The 13,056-nt window shown below is 42.0% G+C and overlaps 1 protein-coding gene across 1 annotated transcript in view; it reads left to right on the forward strand.

The window, feature by feature from the left end:
- DLGAP1 (DLG associated protein 1) overlaps positions 1-13,056 on the forward strand; it is an 888,408-nt gene that overhangs the window by 755,383 nt on the left and 119,969 nt on the right. The window lies entirely within an intron of this gene.

The following is a 13,056-nucleotide window of genomic DNA, read 5'->3' on the forward strand; positions in this document are numbered from 1 at the left end:
GGTGGAAGTGGTGATGGAAGTGGTGATGGTGAAGATGATGATGGTGGAGGTGATGGTGAAGGCGGTGATGGTGAAGGTGATGATAGTGGAGGTGATGGTGGAGGAGATGATGGCGGAGGAGATGATGATGGAGGTGGTAGTGGTGATGGCAGCAGTTTTAATCGCAACAGTCATCCTCCTCTTCATCATGATTCAGATACGAACAACAGTTACTACAATAGTATTTTACTAGAATTGCTATTTACGAGTATCCTATCAACAGGGATTTTCTATCAATTAGCACCTCTAAAGAACAATAGTATACGATAACCAATGGGAACGGTGCTCTAAGGGAATACATAGGTCTTAAGTGCAACAGAAATGTAAATAATTAAAATACCGTGTACTAAAGGCCATAACAAAGACATACAGAACGTTAAAGGAATGCAATAGAGTAATAGATTTGTGCCTAAAGAGGATTGGGAAGGCTTCGCTGTGAAAGGCAGTGAGTTGATGCCAGAAAGTGACAAGAAATTGTTCACATGGAAAACATGGAAAAGGGTTTCCAGGCAAGAAGGTAACACATGCAGAGGAGTGGGTGCACAGAAGTATGTGATGTGTGAAGAAAAGAGTGAGGCCAAAGAATAGGGTACGTTCGTGATGGAGGAAGAGGTTGGATCTATACCACAATGGGCCTTGAACTTGATCCTTTGGACAGCAGAGCCCTGTTAACTGTTTCTAGGTTAGGAAGTCACACTTGTGGAGAATGAGTTAAAGAGGAAAAAGACTGTGAAGACAGAAAGACCAGTTGGAATACAAAAGAAAGAGGCCAGACAAGAGGACAGAAGGACTTGCCCAGCATGGTACTGGGGGTAAGAGTGGAGAATGGGTGTGAGAACCCACCAGGGAGATAGTGAGGAAATAGGAAGGATAGGAAAAGGCGTGGGCTTGGAGTAAGTTCTTCCCAGCTTCTCTGCGTTTAACCTGTCCGAAGTAGGAAACGTGCTTGCCACACTACCCAAAAGCAGCTGAAATTGAGCCAAGAATGGGAGACAACACAATGACATCGGAAAGAAGACAGAATAAGAACTAGAACTTAGTGGCGAGTGGTCTCCAAAACGCTTCTCTTAAAGCACTCCCTAGTTGTCCTTAACTTTTAAGGAAGAGAAATGAAGAAGAAGACGAAATGTCAAATTCATTCTAGTGTGTGTGTTTCTCCAATCAGCAACTGAGTGACTACTAAATAGTGGTGACCATGTTTCCCATTTAAAAAAATCTTTTGGGGCACCTGGGTGGCTCAGTCAGTTAAGCATCTGACTCTTAATTTCGGTTCAGGTCATGATCCCACAGTTGTTAGATGGAGCCTCACATCAGGCTCAGTGCTAACAGCACTAAACCTGTTTGCGATTCTCTCTCTCCCTGTCTCTTTCTGCCTCTCCCTGGTTTGCTCACACACTCACACGTGCCCTCTCTCTCTCTCAAAAATAAATAAATAAACATTTAAGAAAAAAATCTTTTGAAAAAAATCTGGAACTTTCATAACTGATTTTTAAGGGGAAAAAACCCAGAATGTTAACTTCCCACAGCTGCTTTCTGAATATCACTGTTCTCTTTTTAATAATGCTTTTATTTTTCCTGAACAAAAATATGTCTCATTGTAGAAAATTCTGAAGAAAAAAACCCATGAAATTCGTAAGTAACATGAATTATGCAGGACCTGTGGGCTATTGGAAGGATTTGGCTTCTACTCCAAGTGAAATAGGAGCCACTTTCTGGGATTTGGCCAATGGATTACATAATCTTGGTTTTTAAAGAATTATTCATGTTGGGGTGCCTGGGGGGCTCACTTGGTTGAGCACCTGACGCTCAATTTTGGCACAGGTCACGGTCTTGGGGTTCATGGATTCGAGCCCCACGCCAGGCTCTGCGCTAGCAGCATGGGACCTGCTTGGGATTCTCTGCCTTCCTCCCTCGCTCTGCCCTGTCCTCTCTCTCTCAAAAATAAATAAGTAAACTTAAAAAAAAAAAAAAAAAGAGGGGCGCCTGGGTGGCTCAGTCGGTTAAGCGTCCGACTTCGGCTCAGGTCATGATCTCGCGGTTCGTGAGTTCAAGCCCCGCGTCGGGCTCTGTGCTGACAGCTCAGAGCCTGGAGCCTGTTTCAGATGCTGTGTCTCCCTCTCTCTCTCTGACCCTCCCCCATTCATGCTCTGTCTCTCTCTGTCTCAAAAATAAATAAACGTTAAAAAAAAATTTTTTAAAAAAAGAATTATTCATGTTGCTCTGTTGGAATTCGACTATATGAAGACAAGGGTAAAATTATCTGATTATTTCTTTAAAATAGGTTTTTGAAAATGGAAAGTAGAATTACTTCAAGACTGTATTTGTTTAGAATTTCTTACAGATTATACTCCCATCAGTGGTGTATGAATGTGGGGGGGAGAAAATAATTGTTTCGAAAGTTAGTTCCTGGGAAGGTCAAGTTCAGCATCTGTTTTCTACCTTTATGAAAATAACTGGCTCTGTCTCAGACTTAAATAATCAACTTCCAAAACATGGTTATCATCTCTGCTCAAGTGCAGCCATGTAGCAGGAAATCATGAATTGCCAATTTAAGAGTGAATAGAATTAGAATCCCTTTCCTTATTTAGCAAGGCACGTATTGAGCACCTACTGTATGCTAAGCATCGGCACTGGCCCCTGAGGACATAGCAGCAACACTGACCCAGGCTCTTCCCTGACTTCCAGGAACAGAGAACAAAGACTTTTTTTTTTTTTTTAACACTTCTGTACAAGTGCTATAAAGAGAAATAAGAGTGTTGGGATCCCAGGGAAACTGTGAAATACGTGGGCAGAGAAAATTCACTGCCCTTTCCTCAAGACAATCTTTCTTTAATTCCTGGTGAGGGAATGGCAAAGTACAAAGGCCAGAGGGAGGAATGAAAAGGAAAAGTTAATGGAAAGAAGTTACTGTAGCTGCAACACAGCGATTGGCAGAGGAGGAGGGAGGAAAAGGGCGTGGGAATGGCTAAGATAAAACAAGTAGTAATGAGGGTCCAGGTAACCCAGAATGTTGTATGCCATCTGAAGGATTTTGAAAGTTTTGCAATAGAAGGCAATAGAAGAATGGTTTCAACTTTAGGTCAAGCAGCTTAACCAATTCAAATGCTCTTTTTTGTTTCTTTCTTTAAGAAACATTGACATATAACATTATATTAGTTTCAGGTATACAACATAATGATTCAGTATTTGTATATATTGCAAAATGATCGCCACGATAAGTCTAGTTAACATTTGTCACCATACAAAGATATTCTTACTATGGTAAACTAAAATACAGCTAATAGATGGAATTTGATTTCAATATGCTTAGTAATGGGAACATTAATGCAGATGATTTATCAACCAGATATCAACCATTTCGCTTAACTGACACCTGTCAAATACTAATTTCAGGATATGGTTAATACAAGCATGAACAATCAGAATTGTTGTTTACATTCAGAGACGTTGAAATAGAAATTACTTAGAAATTTCTCAAAGACATGGCACAACACCCTGCTTGATTGCATTTATAATATACCCTTGCATTTTTGCTTTAGGCTTAAAGAAAGACAATCGACAGTTTTGAAAATCATTTTCCAAATGAAAACGAAAACCTCTGGGATGAATTTGTTTCTGTAGGGTGGGTATTGCACTCACGTAAAGATTTAGCTGACAACTAACAAAAAAGAATTTGGGAAAAAAATGAGAGAAACAGCTGTCCAGGAAGGTATCGGTTGCCAGGATTTTTTGGAATGTTCTGGAATTCCCAGGAGGCCTGAGTGTGCTTTGCCAGCTTCATTTAGCTCATTGATGATTGTATGCCTTTTGAAAATCACATTAGAGGGCCCAATTTTCTAAGTCTCCTCTCCTCTTGAAAAGGAATATATATTTCCTAGCTACCACAGGATGTGTAATTTTGTACCATTGTTAGTGGTTATTACCACCGTTTATCTTTCTAGTCGTCCACTTGTTCCATATTGTGTATGTCTAAATATGCTTTGCACGCATTTAAAAATGCTATTCCTTCAAAAGGCAGAAGTTAGTTAAAATGATCTCACTCTGCTGATCTTATTCCAACAATAAAAAGGTTTAGCTTTCTTAACAGTATTTATGCTTTTACATCATCACGTATATATAAGATTAGAGAGATGCAGTGGGAAATAAAGTATTTATACAATTTCATTTTGTCTTAAAGATTGGGATTATACAAGATAGCGAATATTTTTATTTAACAAACTCTTGCTTGTATTTTTGTCAGCTGTTGTTCAAAGATGCTCTATAAATATGAACACATCAGATATTACATGGGGCATTCTACTTCTGATTTATGATGGACTTAAATTTGCCACAACACCTCACACGGAAGATATTCTGTTAGAAGGTTCCAAGCTAGTTCTGATGACCTGAGTAGAGATTTAGCATAGTGGAGCCCAATATTTAGCCAAAGCCATACAGGGATGTGTTAGGGAGAAAGAACTTTTCCCCTACCCTCTTGTGTTTCTTTCTTGGGGGCCTGCAAATTAAATTTACAAATGACAGATTAGCAAGAGAAAAGATAGATTCTTATTTACGTACATATAAGAAAAATATGACTGAGGAGTCAGAATTTGAGGCTTATGTACCTTCTTAATAGGGGGATGAGAGAGAGAAGCACTTAAAAATAACTTTTAAGAAAGATAAATGGGCCCTTAGGAGACTAGGTGAGGCATGTGATATTTCTATGATACTGTCTGCTTAAATGTGGTGACATTTCTCCTCTCTAGTGACAGTAGTCAATTTTCTTTGGTTGCAGAAACTCCTGGGAAATGGATTTATGACAACTGAGTTTTTTGGGGAGTCCCTGCTTTTAGGCAGATAAGGGAGTTTGGGGGTTAGGGAGCAGAATAGCCTATTCTCAAATACTGTCAGCTCAAAATAATTTTATGTCACTTTCTAGCATTCTGGACACCTTCAAAAGGAACTAGGACCAAAGAAGACCGCCCTTGATCCCCCACTGCTAGTGGCCGTTTGGGCTAGCTCAGGCTAGCCCTGAGTGTGGAGCTCTCTACTAGAATAGGACAAGGAGGGACCCTTACAGTAGGTCCCAGCATATGCTCAGAGGTCCAGTGATGTTGATCTGAAAGTATCCGAGATATACTGAATTCCAGGTTTGCACTGAGGCCAGCCTCAGAGATGAGACCTGCCCTGGAGAAGCCCTACTACCTAGAACATTCCTTTGTATATGGGGGTTTTAATAATGTCTCATAGAATGGACTTGACTAGAAGCCTGGCTTTTTCAACAGTACAGAATCTTTTCATCTCCCCTCATCTACCATAGTGGGAAACTCATATGGTTCTCCTCATCAATAAACACACATTTACCAGGTACCAGACAGTAAAACCATTAATGGCATCCTCATTTTGACCGTTGAGCAAACTAAGGCAGAAAAGTTTAGTAACGCTTCCGAGGTCAAAAGATATAGTCGATATTTGTACCTATTCAATTTGACTCCAAACTTCAAGCTCTTAACAGCTCTCCTGTTCTAACCTTCTTCCTTGAACTGTTTTATTTTAACTGAACAAAAGTATAACACACTGCTTTAAGAAGCTTTTATTTAGGGGTGCTTGGGTGGTGCAGTCAGACATCTGACTCTTGATTTTGGCTCAAGTCATTATCTCACAGTCATGGAAACAAGCCCCGCATCGGGCTCCATATTGAGTGTGGACCCTGCCTAATATTCTCTCTCTCCTTCTCCCTCTGCCCCTCCCCTGCTCACCCATACTCTCTCTCTGTCTCAAAGAAGAAGAAGAAGCTTTTATTTATAGTATTAAGGTGACAATATTATAACCTAAAAAGCAGTCTTGCTAATAAATATCAACCTTCTGACCCATCCTAATGCAATAGATTCTTCAGATCTGGTCATTTCTTCTGCCATGAGATAATATCTAAAGCAGAATAACACTTATACATTATATATAGGTGAGTCTAACACCTGACTCAGTTTCAGTTCCTTTATAGTTTGCCTCTCAATACACATAACCTGCCCCAGACCCCAGTGTTTCCTGCTTATTGTCACTCAGCTCAGTGTTGGTGGCTTCAGCCAACATGCCACAGTATCCTCAATAACCTCGGTCAGAAGCTTTACACTTATTCCTAAAAACATCTGCCCCAAAGAAATTTGTAAGTGTAGTGATAACGAATATACTCAAGATGTTTCTAGAGTAAAGTTTCATTTGGGGAAGAAATGGAAGTTAAAGTTTGAATAGTTTTTATAGATTTCTAGATTATTAGAACTAGATATATTCTAGTTCTAGATTATTCTAACTCCCCTACCCCATAGCCGGATATGGTGCCTGCATAGTTTCAGGCGCTTAACAACACTCAGCATCCCACCCAAGGGTCATGTTCTCCAGCCTTCAGTTTTGTTACCATAGTGACTTTCAGTTGCTATTGATTAGGAACTTTTTGTGAACAGCCTCGATATATGCAACCAACGAACCACACACTTTTACTGGATGCATTCTATCTGCCAGGCTCCATGCTAGTCATAGTGGATACAAAGATAAGTCAGGTATAATTCTTACTTTCAAGTTTCCATCAGAGAGAGTAGCATGAAGGCAGAGACGCACGACAATTCAGGTGTGTACCGTATGTCAAAGAGAATTCAGGAAAGATTTTATAGCACAGGAAATATTTGAGCTGGTTCTGAAAAACGGGTAGGTGCTGAGCAGCCATTCACATGACCATTTGTATACTAAAAAATTGGCAGATGAGTATTTGATCAATTTCTTTTAAGAGCTACTGAAAATCTCGGGAGATGCCACCGAGGGTGGAGAAGGAAAGAGTCTAAATTTCAAATTTCCATCCCATGTCTTTTCAAAGCATCTCTACTTTTGAGGGTGAAAACTGTGTTCTCTGATCCCAGCTAAGACAGAAAGCTGCATCCTTCCATAGCTGGACTGGCATTCTTTGGGCTTCTAATGTAACGGCGTAACAATGACATGCAAACGCCAGGGGGCAATGCAGTTTCACCAAAAAATCCTAGGGATCGGTCCAGGTTTCGTTTCGACTAAGAAATTGACAGCATCCTGCTGCAAAGGTGAAATCCTTAATAAAAAGAATTCTTCTAAGAAAAAAAAGTTATAAATCCTCTCTTTAAAAGCTTTCCAAATTGCTATCGTCTTTCAGCATTTGTGCACAGCTGAACGTTTTGCAGTATTATTTGCAAACGAATTACTTTTCATTTTCTTCTCAGCCTGATCTTTCCAGTCCTCTGGCTAAGAAACAGTTACTCTGACCAACCCCTTGCTAGCCTGAATCACGTTGTTGGGACTCTGTATTTGGTCCTCTGCCCAACCGTGGGCTCTCCTCCCTCTGTGCCCATTCAGCACATCCAGCTGCCCCTTTGGCTGGCGCTGCGGCTCCCTTTAAGGTAATTCCAGTCCGGGCCTGTGTTTTGTTTCCACCTCAGCAGCCGCCAGGTGTCTGCCCTCCCTTAACCCCCAAGGATGAGAGATCAAAGGTGTGCCTACATCTGCCTCCTGACCAGCTCTTTAATCTGTTACACGTTCAAAAGGGACAAGTGCAGTATTATGTATGCACTTAGGGAGAGAGGACAAATCAGAGAAATGGAAACAGGCAGTCCCAGAGCGTGTGACCTCGCCAAAGTGATGTGGAACATGTCTGTCTGCATTGTAGCCCTGCCATGTGGGGAGTGTCTTCTTTTAAAAAGACCAAGAATATTATGGGCAAATAGAGATCCTCCTTTCTCCCACAGGAGCCCTACTAAACCCATTTAACGACCGTACACAAACCCATTCGGAGACTAGCATTAAGAGAAATACAGCAAGGTAAAGGAAAATACTTTTTAAATTATGACATGAAATTCTAAGGACATTTATAGCAACTTGGGCGTATTTCACTTACAGCAAAAAATGACAGACTGGAGACTTCAAGAAATGGAACCAGAAAATTTTAAGAAAGACTATTTCCAACGGATTTATTTTCCACATCCACAGGACTAAATAAGTGGGGAAACGTATGTTTTAAAACAGCAGAACGCAGAGTCAGTATTAAGAAGACAATTCCGGGAGCGCTGGTTATGGAACGGGAACGCAATCTTTCCTACACATGCGCACTCACGCACGCACCCATTCCTTGGCCCACAGTTTCGGTTGAAGGGGTAGGGTAGGAAAGAGCTCACAGTCTAGTAAGAATTATTTCTAAACTTACACTTAGAAATGATGGAGATAATTTGAACACCCACAGCTTTCTTTAGAGTCTCAGGAAAGCGCCTTGATTTCCACCAACGATGTAAATGTTAGCAGGCGCTGATTGGTTTTTTTGCTCTCTGCACGCCTCTGCCCACACATGCCCAGAAGCAACCTTCGGCTTCCTCCTGTTCTCTGCACAGGGGTTCCAAAAGGAACAGCAGACACTTCAGCTGTACTGAGCTGCCTTCGCAGACAACAGCAAGGCAGTAGTGACCTCATACAGAGTCATACCGCCCTTCCCCAGCTACAATGGGTTTGAATCAAATTTGTTCACAGTAGGTGAGAGAGAAGAATAGTGGCACAGTTAACAGAAGGGAGTCCTTATCGGCTGCATCAAGTATTTCATTCATCCGCTTAACAAATATTTACTCAACCCCCATTATGTCCAGACACACTGCTGGACTCTGGGAAGTCAGGGATGATCAAAGACACTTGCCTTGTGCTCACAGAGTTTACAATCTAGAGGTGGAGCCTGGCATTATTAATGGAATTATCTCAGAGATAATTGCTCTGAAAGAAAGACACACTGTTCTTGTGGGAGCATCTACTGTAACAATGGAGCTAATCTAGATGGTCGGGGAGAACTTCTCTGAGAAAATCCTCCTAAGCCAAGAGCTGAAAGATCAAGAAGGAGGAGGGGGGACACATGGTAATATTCAGAGCACTGCAAACGTTGTGTGGCTGGAGAATAGAGACCTCAGGGACATGATACAAGATGAGGTCAGAGAAGTGAGGCACAGGTACCTGGTTCAGTCGCTACGTAACATATTACCTCAATACATAGCATAGTAGCTTGAAAACAACCGCTTTATTATACCCAAGATCTTATGAGCCAAGAATTTAGATAGGGGTCCACATTCAGCGGGGGGTTGGGCTGGTCTAGGGGGTCGAGGATGGCACTATTCACATGCCTGGCACCTTGATTTCAGTGGCTGGAAATGTGGGCTCAGGTGAGGATGTTGAACGAAACACCTGTAGGGGGCACCTCCAGCATTGTGGCTTCAAGGCTTCTTACATGGCAGCTGAGGGCTCCCAGGGATAGTGTCCAATGATAGGAAGTCTTAAGACCTGGGCCCAGGTACAAGCAGAGCATCCCTTCCACCATATTCTATTGGTTGGAGCAGTCACAGAGCCCCGCAGATGAAAGAAAATGACAGAGATGTCACTTCTCAATCGGAACAGTTTCAAATCATTTGTGGCCATCTTTAGTTAGCCACATTTCATCCCCTGGACGACACTAGACTCTTCTGTGAGGGCAAAATATACTCCTTCTAAAGTTCTCTAGAAATCTCATCTCATTATGGCATGAAGTTCAAGTGTGAGGTCCAGGTTCTTACAGCCTAAATAAGGTTCAGGTGTTGCTGAGGATCCTTTGATCCAGTTCTCTATATCGTTTTTCTCAATATCAAGACTTGAGAACTAAAATAGAAGGGTATCTCCACACACAACCAGCATATACTGATGATGCAGAGAGGAGACAAATGGAATGCGCGCTCTCGTTCAGGAGTGGAGGAAGGAGGGGGCATGGAGCAATCACTGGTCCGTAGCAGTTCTGAAATCCACATCTTGCCGGTTCCCGGATGGGGGAGCCCGGTCCTGTTCCCTAGGGACGACTCTCTGTCCTGTTTCCTCCTTCCAGACTCTTGGCTTATCTACCTTCTGACTTATCTACCCTATTTCCATAAGGCCTTAGCCAACTCAGGCTGCAGTAACAAAATACCACAGACTGGGTGGCACAAACAACAGATGTTATTTCTGCAGGCTCAGAAGTCTGAGATCGGGTGCCAGTATTGTCAGATTCGGTGAAAACTTTCTTCCTATCCTGAAGATGGCATCCCAAAGGCCGCATCTCCCAATACCATCACACTGGGGATTAGTTAGGACTTCAACATAGGACACTGGGGCAGGGGGCAGGGGTAGGAGACAAGATTCAGTCTCTAGCACATAAGATGTCATTTGCAACTGATTGATTTTCTCAGCCTATTCCCTGCCTGTAGAAGTTTGGGGGCTTTAACAATTCTCACTTTGAACTACCTCTGCCCATTTTTGTCCAAGCTGATAATGCATCCACTAATACATTTCTCTTGAAATCTTTGTGGGCTTCCTATGAATCTTATTAGACTTATTAGACCTATTAGATAAAACACATCCACAATTTTTCTCAAGACAGACCCTTCTCTGGCCTGGGCGCGAAGTCAGGGTGTCATGGGACCACACTCAGGGTATTTAGAAGCCCTTTTGTCTCGTTATGAGATTTTGAGACATATACTTATATTGTTCTAAAGTCATTTAAAAAAGGGTCTTACAGCTACATCCCTGCGATCATCCTCATCCTCAGTCAATTTCTTACTTTGGGAGACTTTTGCCTTTGAAAAGGCTAGCAGTGTGAAACCCTGTTATCTTTTCTTAAAAACCAACAAGAACGAGCTCTGTATTTACTCTAAATTTTGCTTGAAAACTGAACAGTCCTTTTTTTATTAACACACCTTTATCTGTACTTTATCATATGCAACTGTTTAAAAAATCTAACTGGCACTCTACACGTTCTTCCTGGAAATCTTACTAAAACTCTACACATTCATCAGGTATATTTTCTATTTTTCATATTACTACAGGTCATAATGCCACCAAACTTTCCGCCACTGCATCAGATGACTTGCCTTTCCTTCTAGAGACCAGGGACAGCCTTTTCTCTCTCCTCCCAGCCTCCACCAACAGTTTCCCCAGGGCTTTCCAGCTCCTTCCCTCAGCTTATGTCATTTGCCAGAATATGCACCTGTGGCCTCTCTCTCATTGCAGTCTCAGGACTCGTCACCTGGTGTCTCAGGGTTCTCAGAGGGAGTGACCAAGAGACAGGAAGAGGCTGCCAGGTTCATAAAGCCTGGACACAGACATTGAGAGAGCATCATTTCTGCTTTGTTCTAAAGGTCAAAGCCATCATGGAGTTTTCCTAGATTCAAGAAGAAGCAGATTCATCTTTCGGCGGGAGGTGAATAGAAGAATCTGTGGGCATTTTTATTCTGCCATGGATGGCGTCATGAAGGGCCGTGCAAGTCCTGTTAAGGCTTGTGATCTTTATCTTCAGAAAAGCCGGGGCACCTGGGTGGCCCCGTCGGTCAAGCGTCTCATTGTGACTCAAGTCCTGATCTCACGATTTGTGAGATTTAGCCCCGCATCAGGCTCTGCAGTAACAGTGCAGAGCCTGCTTGGGATTCTCTCTCTCTCCCTCTCTCTCTGCCGCTCCCCAATTTGTGCTTTCTCTCTCTCTCTCAAAATCAATAAATAAACTTTAAAAAAAAAAAGAATGAAAAGCCATTTATGAATTTTAAAGGGCTAGGAATATGACCTCATTGGACTTGCCTTTTAAAAAGACTGCTCCTGCTGCAGTATGAGAATGCATTGGAAGGAGGACATTAAAAACTGAATGGTCCTTTCTTAGTTTTTCTTTCTCTATCCATATCATATCATACAGGTTCGTGTGAGCACTCCTGGATGACTGGGCCTAATGTGAGGACAGTACAGATAAGAGAACTTCAGATTCCTGAGATATTTAGATATAAAATCAATTAGCTGATATTTCTTGAAGTCCATTTATAGCATAACCCTGTCTCCAACTAGTTGATAAAATTACTTCTTGGGGATCTTAACAGTATAATCTTGAAACCTAAATATCACTGTAATTTTTGTATATTCACTCTACACATCAATGTTCACTACCCTCCATGAAGACCAGCCTCTGAGTAGAAATAGAGTGGTCAATATAACGAAATCTCAGGATTCTGCTCAACAATATCCACGATTAAGACAAAATGTTTAAATTACATTTGCAAAGATCGATAAAATTCTTTAAAAAAAAAAAAAAGAAAAACATTCGGGGCGCCTCAGTGGCTCAGTCGGTTAAGCATCCGACTTCGGCCCAGGTCATGATCTCGCGGTTTGTGAGTTCGAGCCCCGCGTCGGGCTCTGTGCTGACAGCTCGGGGTCTGCAGCCTGCTTCTGATTCTGTGTCTCCCTCTCTCTCTGCCCCTCCCCAGTCCATGTTCACACTCTGTCTCTGTCAAAAATAAACTTAAAAAACAAAAATGTAAAAAAAAAAAAAAAAAACTTTTTTTTTTTTTAGTTTTTTATTTATTTTTGGGGGGCGGGGGGGACAGAGAGAGAATCCCAAGCCGGCTTGGCACTGGCAGCTCGGAGCGTGTCGTGAAACTCGAATTCACAAACCATGAGATCATGACCTGAGCTGAAACCAAGAGTCAGATGCTTACCCCACCGAGCCACCCAGGTGCCCCTAAAATTCTCTTTTTAGGATGTCTGGAAACACCTGGGAATGATCACTTACTCATTAGGTAAATATTCATCGAGTATTTGCTCTATGCCAGGCACTATTCTAGTCAAGAGAGTTACTGGAACAAGCGAGACAAAGCAGGTCCCTGCTCTCTCATTCTGTTTACATCTTTATGAGGAAGACAGATACAAACAAGGAACCGAGTGATGAATCAATGACATGATTCCAAGCAGTTATGGGTTTATAACTACTATCTATGAATTTATAACTACTATAAAAATAAATAAATAGGAGAGAGATGGTCTACAGAGTTATTACTGGGTCTGCTCTAAATGCAATAAGCAAGGAAGGGTTGTCTGAGGAAGCGACGTGTGAAGTAATATCTGAGTGACGAGAAAGCACTGGGTGTAGGAAGATCTAGCAGGTCAGGGGCAAGCACTTGAACCAGAGGGAGCATTAGGAGCACTAGCAGGGGCAGAAAGGAATTAGCAGTGCAG

The sequence above is a fragment of the Panthera tigris genome, chromosome D3 (genome assembly GCF_018350195.1).
Source record: "Panthera tigris isolate Pti1 chromosome D3, P.tigris_Pti1_mat1.1, whole genome shotgun sequence".
Taxonomy (NCBI): domain Eukaryota; kingdom Metazoa; phylum Chordata; class Mammalia; order Carnivora; family Felidae; genus Panthera; species Panthera tigris.